Source organism: Fukomys damarensis, unplaced genomic scaffold (genome assembly GCF_012274545.1).
Source record: "Fukomys damarensis isolate Sample0158 unplaced genomic scaffold, DMR_v1.0_HiC HiC_scaffold_36, whole genome shotgun sequence".
Lineage (NCBI taxonomy): Eukaryota > Metazoa > Chordata > Mammalia > Rodentia > Bathyergidae > Fukomys > Fukomys damarensis.
In genome coordinates this window covers 32580144-32592778 of record NW_022900948.1, presented here as the reverse complement: position 1 = coordinate 32592778, position 12635 = coordinate 32580144, and the positions used below count along the sequence as shown (strand labels likewise).

At 41.6% G+C, this 12635-nt stretch overlaps 1 protein-coding gene across 4 annotated transcripts in view; it reads left to right on the top strand.

The window, feature by feature from the left end:
- Positions 1-12635, top strand: part of Astn2 (astrotactin 2) — a 770953-nt gene that overhangs the window by 513669 nt on the left and 244649 nt on the right. The gene's annotated exons all lie outside the window — the stretch shown is intronic.

Sequence of the window (12635 nt, the reverse complement as noted above, 5' to 3'; positions counted from 1 at the left end):
GGAGGGCTACCAGATCTTCTTTCTATCCGATTCTTAACTGATATCAGAAAGGGAATTGCCCAGACCAAGTGCAGGAGACTAGTCTCTGCTGTTAACCTTGGGGAAATCATTCCTGTTTTACCTCAGTTTACCCTTCCTGTGAAGTGGACACTTAAATACATATTTGTAACCATTTCCCACATTAAAAGTGGGAGTGGTTTAGGCAACAGCTCTTTAAAGCAGTTAACATATGCATGTATTTCTATAAGTCGATGTATCTCATACTTGAGAAATTGAGTCTTAGACCCAAATGTTCACAGACACACAGCTAAAAAGTGACAAGCCCAGAGCAGCAGTCCTGGCTGGCTGATTGCAGAAGTCTATGTTCATTTTCTTCTTTCAACCATACTGAAGTGCTTCTCGTTATAATTATTACTAATAATATAAATTAATTGTAAAAGAAACACTCTCAGTAGAAGGAGTGAGGAGTGATGCTACAAACCCATTTGCGTGTCTTTTCATATGGTTCAGCCACCTCCCCACCCCTTCTCTAACAACTAAATCAATCACAGAACACCTAAAGCCACAGAATGGGGGAGCCAGAAGGGACTTCAAAGGCCTCGCTGAGCTCAGCTCTTCCGTTTTGCCACTGGGAAAATTAAGGTTGGAGGATTGGAGGAAACCTGCTGAGACTCACACAGCTCTGCTTGTCAGGGCCAGGACAGAGCAAGGCTACTCCACACCCCTCCCCTAGTTCTTCTCAGCTGCTGTGTATCCCCAAGGGGATGAGACCCTTGCCCATCTCCTTTGGCATCTCCAGAAACTTTCTCTTTGTCTCTGGGGGCTGTGCATCCACAGAGGTCTGGCTCCCTGCCTGATTCCTGTGTGCAATTGTGTGGGGAGCGGGTGGTTTATAGGCACAGAGGACATAATTGAGTTGTCTGGGAATAGCTTGATTTTATGACTGTGACAATGACCGTCTTTAAGGAAGTGCATTAAATCAATAGAAGTCTCATTGCACTACCCCATAAATAATGTGACACATCATTAAGCAGGGCAATAAGCTTCAGGACTTTGAAGTAATACAATTAGGTTATGTTTATAAAAACCTCTGTTCACTGTGGCCACTGAACTAATTTGTTTCCTGCCATATTCAGGGCCTGGGACACTACTCTAATGCTAAATTCCACTCCATCTCTATCCTTTGGTAATTTCCAGGGCTTCGATTTCCTGATTCTAGTAAAAGTAGATATATAGAATCAGTGGCATGTAAGAAAGGTGAGAGGGTAGAAAGAATGCTGATAGAGCAGCCAGAGGTCCTCCTTCTAGATGTGGATTTGTTACAAACTTTCTGGGTAAACTTAACATCATAGCTTCCCTTTCTGGGCTTCTAGTGTGGAAAGGTATTTTTTTCCCCTCCATGATCCATACTTGTCCCTACGAAGAGTAAAAATATACATTAAGTCTCACTTAAACTTTCACTGTGTGTTTCCTCCTCCCCATCTTTACCTGCTGTGACCAGCTAGACTGTACATCAAATATATTTGGCATTTTTTTTTGTATGGAAGTAATGCTAGGGAACAAGGAATTGAAAATCTGGTAATTTGCTTCTGTGGACCTGGAGGAACTCAGAGGACTCAGAGATGATCTGTGATAATCTCCAAACCATCAGTTCTGTGTCACTGATATCTGCTAATCACTGGGACCCAGGCCAGGATGATGGAAATGGAGGCTGTTAATTTAGGAGGCAGAGTATGTGGAAAGAGAGATAGATAGCACAACGTTAAAGTGGAACAGATGGGAATTCACATCCTGATTCTTCTTACATTCCTGCCAGGTAACCCTGGGCAAAGTAACTTCTAAATTTCACTTTCCTCTTGTGTTAAATGAGGAATAGTAACTCCCTTGTACAGCTTTTGAATGTATGAAATAAGATAATGCAAGTAAAATGTTGGTACATAGTAGGTACAAAAAACAGAGGCATGAAGTAAAACAAAAATAGTGAGCACCAGCTATGGCTTCTGGTCCTGGTCACAGTCCTTGCTAATATGTGTGATCTCAACCCTCATTTCTCTCTATGAACTACATTTGTCACTAGAAGGGGATAACTCTGCAGATTTTTTTTTTTTCAGCCTACCCATGAGGGTAGGTAGAGGGGTCCTAGAATTCTTTGAAATCTGTGATTTTTGCAATCTGAGCTTCAGACAGTGACTTCTACTTGACTGGATGAGCCACCCCTAGGAAATTAGGTGAAGAAAAATGGACCGCACAAGGCTCAGAAAACAACCATGATAATTTGTGCAGTCCTCTGCAATTTGCAGGTGGGCAAAGAGGCCAAGAATATTCACTCCTCCCTTTATAGAAGCATGACCTGAAGCCTAAGGAAGAGAAGTGGCTTCTTATGTCAAACAGTTCATCAAATGAGGGACTTGGTCTCCCAACCTGAGCCAAGTGCTCCACGCCCTAGATCCAGCATCCTTAGGCTTCAGAAACAAATATCCCAGCCTTTTCAGGTTCACTAATGATATTCCCTGGCCACTATCGTGATATGGGGTAGGCACTGGAAATTACTGGAAACCCAAGAGAGATGGGCTGAATGTGCCTGATTAAATGTTACCCATGAGAGGTTTTACTCTCATATCCTCATTGCTTCTAAATGTACATTCCACAGGAAAAAAGTCACATTTTTCAATCATCAGTTCTTTGGATCATGGGACATTTTTCAAGTGCTTTCTCTCAGCACACAATGCCCCTTTGTGCCGGGGAATCTCAGTATTAGAGACATAGGCTCTGTCTCTGTAGTCCATTACTAGTCTGTTTTAGTCTTTCAACTTTCATCTTTTTTTTTTTTTTTTTTTTTTTTTTTTTTTTTTTTGTGCTGGGGATCGAACTTGGGACCTTGCATTTATGGGGCAGGTAGCAGAACCACTGAGCTGAGCTAAGTCCCTGGCCCTCATCATTTTCATTGTAGACATTTTTTAACCTATTTCTAGGCAACAAGGAAAAAGAAGGGGACTGTCACATACAAGGACACTCAGTCACTGTCATATTACTGTCATATCACTGTCATATGGCCTACAGCTTTCATGTGCTGATTTTGACCATTTAGGGAGTGGCTTATCTTGACCATTGTCTGGTAGTCATGTGGGTCACTAGAACAAGCTCTGATCAGTTATAAGGTATGGGAGTGTATTAGACTATACCCTATGAATTTTCCTCTCTATAGTAGGGACATATTCAAAGGCAGAATAACAGAGACCTAGCTTCTCATGTTGATTCCAGAGGGGATATAGGGCATGGCAGGAATGACTGGCAAGAGCTATGGAGGCAGGTGGAGTTTTGTATTAGAAGGTGGTTATCTGGCCTTTCCAGTAGTTTAGAGGAGACTAGAAATCTAGACAGGTCAATAAGGTGTAACATGACCTAACCCAGACAAAGGAGGGCAATAGCAGTAACTGAAGTCATCCCTGGAAGATCCAGGCCCCAGGCTTGATTAGCATGAAAGGTATTTGGCTTGTCAGTTACCTTTGATCATAACCTCTGTCCCCATGGCTTTTCTTGAGCACCCTATGAAGTTCTATGTCTTGATCTAGGGTAATACTTGCACTTTGCATTGCTATGCTCTAGATAGACCTGTATTTTGTAAAACTACTTTTCACTTAATAGGGGCTCAGTTTTACCCTTTTTCTCCATATTCACATGTTCTGCCTAGTTGTGACATTGATACTCAGCCTTATATCATGATTATATATTTATAAAATCACCCTTTCTCTGGCTATCTCAAATAAAGATGATCCTCATTTGGAAAGGAAGCATAGATCTTGTATTCAGATGGACTTGGATTAAAATCCCAGCTCCACCTCTTGCCAGCGATATGATTTTGGACAAACCAATTCACTCTCTGAGGTCAATTTCCCCATGTGCAAAAGGTAGGGTCACAGAGTGCAGTTGTATAAATTGAATATGCAAGTAGACCAATGAGTGGACCCATTTAGCAGAGTTCTTAATGATTTTGTTCACTGAAACCATTCCTTCTACCCATGGCTGCCACATACATCCATTTCGCCCTGTGGTGTGGGGGAAGGGCATATGTGCACACATGCATGTGTTTACACAGCCATATGTGTGTATAAATGGATAGGTAAGTGCTTATTTTTTACTCTCATATCTTGTCAATTGACCCAGGATCAAGTATGAGATGGGTTGGCCTGGGGTGGGGAGAGGCCTCAATGAGTCTAGCTACATTTGTGGAAGCAATGGTGGGAGGGGGCTAATAAGAAGTTGGACTTGAGAAATATTGAAAGGGCTCTGTGACTTTTGTACTCTTTCATCACCTTCTACTTAGAAAGAATAGTGATAGATACATAAATTATCAGCCAGATATCATTTATATTTTTCAGTTGCCTTTTATTTCATGGAGAAAATGTTTCTGAAAGGTGACAGGTGTGTGTATGTGAAGACCCTGCTAATTCTCTCTGTGTATGAGACAGAGAGAGAGAGAGAGAGAGAGAAGAGAGTAAAGAAAGAGAAGGAAAGAGTAGGGAGGAGAGAAGAGCAGAGGAGAGGGAGAAGGGCAAACCTAAATCCAAAAAGTGAAACAGAAATAGTCTACAAGTAAATGAATTTATACAATTAACATGCCTTTTCCACAGCCTGCCAGCCTCTGTGAGCCCTGTGAAAGGACATTCTCCATGTGACGCTTGCATTGCTCTTGAGTTCTGATAGGGAGGATCCATGGTATAGAGGTGTCCCTAGAGATAAATACCTGTGGCCATTTTCAAAGAGCCTTTTATCTGTATTACAATTTTCTTAGACTGTCCAAGGGAATGCATTTTGAGTTTCCATTTGAATGACAATGCATTTTTTAATGTCAGCTGAAACTTTCATGGGCTACTGTTTGAAGGAGTTTTTCAGCAATTTGAAAGGCAAATGAAGGTAGAGAGTGAGGGGAGAAGAAAGGAAAGATGCAGTCAAATGTTATCTCCTCTTGTGCGGACAGGTGTGGCTAAGGGGGTGCTGGCCTAAACTGGAGAACTCTCCTGAGTGTTCCACCTCCTGAGGGAACTTGCTTCAAAGAGAGCAACAAGACATGAAAAGAACTGGTTCTCTGGATCAGAGACGGGCAGGGTACTAGTTTACTTCCCCAGTGATTTAACAACCTGGGGGCAGTTTTCCATTCCCATGGTGCTTGACCTTTTAGCAGTTTTTGACAGAGTTGACAGCTTCCAGCCTGAGGCACTTTCTGTCTCAGATCTGTGGTACTAGATCTTTCTGGGTTTCCACCTGTCTTTCTACCTGTGGTTTCTCTGCAGACTTACCTTCCTCTGCCAAAACAGTAAATGCTGTTTCACATAAGGCCTGACCTAGAGGCTCCTCTTCCTAGATTTTCTCCGAGAAAATCCTACTATGTTTCCCAATGCCATCCCTGCACTGGTGACTCTCACCTTACACCTCCAGCTCCAGGCTTTCCTCTGATATTTGCTGTCATGCTGACAACCTAGTACTTTCCTAGGGTTCTGGTGAAATGCACAATTATCTGTTTAGAGGCCGAGCTAGAAGCTTGGGAATCCTAGGACTCCTTTTCAGTACTTTTTTCTATCTTACCTCTCTCCATTTTCAAATTGCGCAAAGCCTGATCAATTTTAATGCCCAAATAGCTCCCGGTTTTCCCCACTTCTTTCCATTTGCCTGCTACTGCCATATACCAAGCCACCATCAACGTTTTCCTGGATTCCAGCATTGACCTCCTACTTTGTTTGCCTATAGCCATTGAGTAGCCATCAATCCAAACTACACAGCAGGCTTGAAGATAGGTATTAGGATTCTTCAGAGAAGCAGAACTAACAGGGTACAGATATAGATATATAAACACAGATCTTACCTATGGGGATGGGGGTGAGGAGAGTTAGATAAAACATAAATATAGATTTATAATAATGGTTTGGCTTACATAGATACAAAGTCTGAGAAGTTCTGTGAGCTCTAATCGGCCAGTGTGAGACACAGGAGACCCGAGAAGGGTCTGAAGTTTGACAGCCACAGCCTGACATCCAGTAGAACCAGTGGTGTAAGTTCCAGTCTGAAAGCTGGCAAGCTAGAGACCCAAGAAGAGATGAGGTTTCCCTTGGAGTCTGAAAACAGGAAAAGACCAGTGTCTTGACTCAAGGCATTTAGGCAGAAGGAATTCCCCCTGCTGAAGAAAGGATGGGCCTGTTTTTTTTCTCTCTCTCTCTTTAGACTCAACTGACTGGATGAAGCCTATTCACATTAGGGAGAGCATGCGGCTTTAACTCAAGCTAATGATTTAAATGTTACTCTTCTGCATCACCTTCACAGATATACTCAGAACAATGTTTGGTCAATCATCCAGCCTTCTTCAATGGTCTATTCGGGTTGACACATAAAATTAACCATCACAGACCGTTTCTAAAATGCAGAGCCCATCATGCTGTTCCTAGGATTAAAACATTTAGGTGCCCTGACCTTGCTCTCAGGATAATTTCCAAACTCTTTCTCATAGCCTCAAGGCTGTCTCAAGTCTGATCTGACCCCAGCCAACCTGTTCAGCCTCACATGCACCCCTGTTCTCTGCATTCCCATCATACCGACCCCCCTTCAGATCCTGGAATGAGCTGCAGTCCTTCCTCAGCTTGGCCTTCCGAAGCTCTTTACTTTTTGTCAAGATCACTTCATATCACTCAACTCAAATGTCACTTTCACAGAAATCCTTTCAAGAAGCCTCAGACTACTAGGTCAGGAGTCCTTGATACAGTCTCTTATTGAATGATTTCCTTTGGTACACATAACATCAGTTTTTAATTTCACATTCATTAGTTTATGTCTGTCTCTGTTACCTTACTATGCTGGGACCATTCTGCTCGGCTATCCAACCCTTGTAGCATCAGGCTTAGCCAGTGTCTGGCATGCAAATATAATTCAATAACATTTATTGAAATGAATGAATGAATGAGTATGGGAAAATCATACATACTTTAGCACTACAGGCAAAGTTTTCTTTGCCTGTCTTTGTGTTTTATTGGGAGTGAAAATTTCCATAGCTTTCTTGAAACCCCAAAGTGTCCTCTAACTTCAGCAACAGTGATGTATAGAAGCACTTTGTTGAATCTGGTTTTGGACTCAGATTTAAGCTTGGCATCTCCATTTCCTAGTTGTATAACCTCAGGGTTATATACCTTTGAGCCTTATATTGCTTAACTATAACAAGGGTTAAAAAGCTCAGCTTGAACATACTAGTCTATGCTTGGACCCAGCATAGCAGTGGAAGTTGGCTAAATATCCTTTTCCTCCCTGCCTGTGCCTGGGCTTCTGTGCAGCTAAATGTAGGATCAGCCTAGCTCTGGGGTAGAGTTTCTTCTTGGAGAGAGCAGTGAGACTGGAAGAGGTTAAATATAAGCTGGACACCTTCTAGTCTGCAGCATGCCAGAGGAGAGAGCCAACTTATTTCTTCTTAGAATCATGCAAAAAGACGATACAGGATATGGTTCATTAAGCACAAATAGGCCCATGAGATTGCCATTTCCACAAGATGAAATTACCAAAAAAAGCATTTGTTCCCCAGTTTAGATTGAGTCCATCTGGAACAGAATACCCTAGTCATTTTCCTATTGGTGCACACCAAGAATAATAATCCTTCACATGTGCTCAGTGCAGTGCATCTCACCAACCACTTTCACATACATTATTTCATCCAATTTACTCTTCTCAACAAGTCTGTAAGGTAGGCGTTGTTATCTGCATTTCACGCTTGAGGAAACTAAGGCTCAGAAGGGTGAAGTGACTTGTCGGAGTTCACACCAGGGAACTTGGCAGAGAAGGGATTTGAACCCAGGCTGCTTTAATCACAAAGGCAGTGCTCATCCAACTATACCACAGCAGCCTCAAAGAACTCTTTAGATGTTGGCATCAAACCCAAGGGAACCATTTGCTCTCTTGTTCTGTTTCTCTTACCACAGTCAAAAGAAGTGAAGAAAGCTAAGACTCAGAGTTTAGATCTCAGCTTGTGCAGGTGTGGAAACACTCTCTTTACTCACCAATACCCCACTACACAACTAGCTTTCAAATCTTTGCTCAGGGGCAGCATTATAAAGTGAAGACAAACCCTAAAAGTCAGAGCTGGAAGGGGACTTTGCAATCATGCAGCCAAGCCTGAATTTCTCTTTATGGCATTATGATCAAATGGCAGTGACTGCCTAGAGTACTGCATTCAAGAGATTCTGGGTCAGGACCAGGCTCAGTGGGGAAAAGATGATTACTTATCGATGACTCTTATAGTGGAAGAATAAGAAATAATGATTCCTATGTAAATAATTTTTATTCCTGTCTGGGTTAGTTATTCCCATCATACAGATGGGAAGTGTTAAGGCCAGTTTATGCAACATTAGAACCTGTGTTTATAAAGGGAGACATTATTCATAACCAAATGTAAGTATTTTTGTCTTCCAATCCTGAAAACTTAGAGCAAACTCAGACTCCTGGTTGCCAAAACCCTCAGCTGTATTAATTAGCTTTCTCATTGTTGGATACAATACCCACCACCCAAAACTAAAGCAGGAGAGGTATAATATGGCTCCTGGTTGGGGGATTCAGTTCATGCTTGGCTAGCTTTGAGGTAGACACATCATGGTGGAAGGGCACAGAGGAGCAAAGCCACTCAGTTCATGACAGCTGGAAAGCAGAGGAGGGGCAGACTGCCAGTGAAGAATGGAGTGAGTGACCACAGACCTCAATGTCCTGCCTGAACAACCGGCCCAGACATACCCAGAAGTGTGCTCCATCAATCTCCTGAGAAGAAGGCAAAGCCCATTAAGTTTACATCATCAAGCTCATTGGTTGGCAGCATGTTTGTTCATTTAGAGAACATTTGTAGATGCACATGTGCATGTAAACACACATGCACGTTGTATCATTACCTGAAACACTGAGGACTATTTCAGTGTCTTTCTCCTTAGGAAAAGAGACGAAAGATTTTGACACTATTGTAAACTACTCATCTTGATTTTGTTCAAGCTAGGGTCAAACTATACTCATTTACCTGTCATAGTTCTGATCCCAAGCATGAATTCGGGGACTGAGGGAGTGAGATTATGGCTAGGACGCTTCTCTATCAGAAGTCTTGTACTAAGAATGTGGAATTTCCCTGGACATGGGAAAGGGGCTTTTGTTGCCTGTCTTTAGTCCTTTAGTGAACACAAGATAGTCTGGAGAGAACACAAACACATAAGATTGAAGCTTTTCTCTTTCTCCCGTCATCAGTAGGTTGCATTCACCAACTTAAGTGCAGCTTCACTCACAGACAATCCTTGGAGATACATCATGGTGGCATTTTTTTTCTTCCTCTGCCTTGCATTGCTTTTATCAATCCTCCACCATTCTCTAGTAGGACTTTGAGTCCCTAACATATGCCAGTCTCTGTATAAAATACTAAGTATGGCAAGGTGAGACAGTGTCTGTTCTCAAGAAGCTCACAGTCAAATGAGAAAACTAATAAGTGAACAGACTACTACAGCCCTTTGGATAAATGCCCATGGTCAGGGTTAAGGTATATACGTGTATAGAGGATAGGAGTGGGAGAAGAAAAGCTGAGAGTCAGGCCTATAACCCACCTAGGATGGCCTAAGAAGCTTCCCTGGAAGAAACATCTAAGCATCTGCCCTGGAAGATGAGTGGGCAGTTTCCATGATGGAGGTAGAGAAGGAGGAGAGATTCCAGGAAAGGGGACATACTGTAAAGTTGGATACAGGGGGATATGTGAAAACTCAGGTGAAGGCTGAGGTATCTTGGACCAGTTACAAGCAGTAATGCCTGGATCCCCTCATGTGCTCCTGGAGAATGCCACTGGCTTCTTTGTTAGACCCTTGAATGTCACTGTGCCTCAGTTTCCTCACTAGCTAGAAAATTTCCCATTGTCTCTGTGCACAGCTGAGGAACATCACAAATAGGAAGAGTTCAATCAGCAAATGCAAATTAAGTAAAAACAATGAACTAAGGGGTATTTGAAAAACAATCTGGATTTCACGTGGTTTTCATGAAGATGACATGAGATCCTGTGCTTGATTAATCCCATTAGCAGAAACTCACAAGTCATTTCTTAGTGTTCTCTTCTTATCAAAAGTGAAAGCCTCAAAAAATAACAGTACACATATTGAGCTGTCATCTGTCCCATTTGTGAGATGTATGATCTGTGTCAAAGCCTTTTGGCTCTTGAGCCTCAATTTTCTTACCTTTAAAATGAATATAATAATGCTTCTCTTGCAGTACTGTTATGACAATAAAATGGAACAACATAAAGTAATATATAACCCAATATATAACAAATGTTCAGGAAATGCTAGCCGTTATTATCATTTATTATTATTATGAGGCATAATCAAGCCTGTGATAATTATCACTACTGTTAATTTTCCCAATCAAAAAACCATAATGATGTAACTCTTTCCAATCTGACAACAGCAGCCTTAGATATATACTCTTTTCATGCCATGCTTCCTAAATCATAGCTGTTTTTTCTAGGCAGATCTGCCACCTTTTGAATTTGAGCTTGGCTTGAACCCACAGGTGGAGATAACAGTATAAACTGGACCCCAGCCTATCTGCACAGCTCAATATCAAGTTTATATCATTCAAGAAGAATGTGTGTGTATATGTATATGTTAGGGTAGAGGGCAACAGAAGAAAGGGCAACAATGACTTGCATGTTTTGAGTTCCTACTATGGTCCAAACATTAATTTCGTCATATATCATCTTCATAACAATCCTGTGGGGTCCACACTAATTCTTACCTTCATCTTCTCAAGGTCTTGTGTTTAACAAAGAAAGGCAGAATTCCATTCCAGGACTGACTCCAAAGTCCACATGTCTTACCACATCCCTGTGAAAACAGATTCTGATATACTGAGCAAATATATTGAGAACACACTATATTCCCCAAAGGTATGCTGGACATTTCACCTAGACACTTTCATTTAATTCTTAGTGCAACCCTCTCAAGTTGGAATCTCTATGCCTTGCATACTGAGTTGGGGAGGTGAGGTGAGGGGAGCAAAATACATAATCTAAAACCACAAAGCTGGCAAATGGTATCCTCTTTTGCCTTCTTTTTCTTCTATTTTTTTGTTCCAATTCTCTCATCATTTACATTTTGCTATTATTTAGGCACAGGAGGCATTCCAAAAACAGTATTTTCTCTGAGAGCCACCTCTGCTTTCAACAATTAGATAAGGTGAAAAAAATAAAAAATAAAAGAGGCAGACATCAGCCTGATTTAAGCCAGCATTTTACTGGACAGTGGGCTCTAGACCCTTGCTTTCTACTTAACACCTTGGCTCTGGACCATAGTACAGGTTCTGAGCAAGGTCTTAGAGGTTGGGTTAACCAACTCATGGGTTGGAGGTGGACTTGATTGTCATCAACTGATATACTAGCCCTAGATACAAGGCTTTCCTCCTTAGGATAGTTGGTCCTTAGGGGTTTCTTTACTGTTTCTTCCAATTCCACAGATGTTCAGGGAGATGGAAGGTTCCTTTTGCTGATCTAGACTCAAGAAGTCTGAATCTCTGAGGTCTAGATACATTGAAATTTACAACTCAAAGGATGCTTAATTTAATAAAGTTATTAACATAAACAAGGGAATGGTATTTGAGGGAGAAGAAACAATTTGCTCAAAGGAATCACAAATAGGTTAATAGGATTAGAACCCAGGATTATCACTTCCTCTTCTTTGCTCTCCATCCTAGAAGTGTTTAGAGAGGCAATTCAAGTGACTAGGTATATCAATCAGTGCTCAGTAGAGAAACAGATTTAATATGAGATACATGGATCAACAAGGTAGGTTTACAATGGCTTCCTGCAGTCTTGTGTGAAAAATGCAAAAGGGCTGTCTGCACACTGGAGATCTGAAGGATTTAGGTAAAAGTCAGAGGCCTGGGAGCTGACTATAGACTCCAGTGTGAGTCCATAGCAAGAATCCAAAGGGTCTGAGCTGGAAACCCAAAGAGAGCACTGTAAGGCTGAACAGTCTGCCCTGCATGCAAGCTGGAGACTACACTGGAAACCAGGAGATGGACATCCAAGGCAAAGGCATACAGGAGCTCCTCCAAAGAAACAGAAGCAAGACTTCCTTCTGCTTCTTCTTTTTATTCAGTTCAGACTACAAGCCTATTGGTTGGTGCCAGTCACATACAGGATGGGTCTTCTGTCTTCAGCAAATCAGTTCATTCACGCCCAGACTATGCTAAGCCAATCAGGCTGTTTTTTACTCGTTAACAAAATAGTTGACTATCACACCATTACTTTTTTTTGTTTGTTTATAAATGTACAGAGATATAGTTTATATACCACACAATGGAAGATATATTTTTAACTTTTCTCTTTCAGTAGTGACTTACACTAAGAGACAGTTAGGGTGAACAGGATTTTCAATTGTTTTATAGTTAACAAGTCAAGGTAAAGAAAATCAGACTGAACCGCTCTGCTCCTCCCACCTTTCAAACATAGCTAATCTTCCACTGAATCCAGACTTTGTGACTGAGGGAAACAGCTAGTGACAGGAGCAGAAGATGACATAACCAGTTGATGTTAACTGTGACCCAAAGGGGAGACTCACACACACACACACACACACATATATATATATATA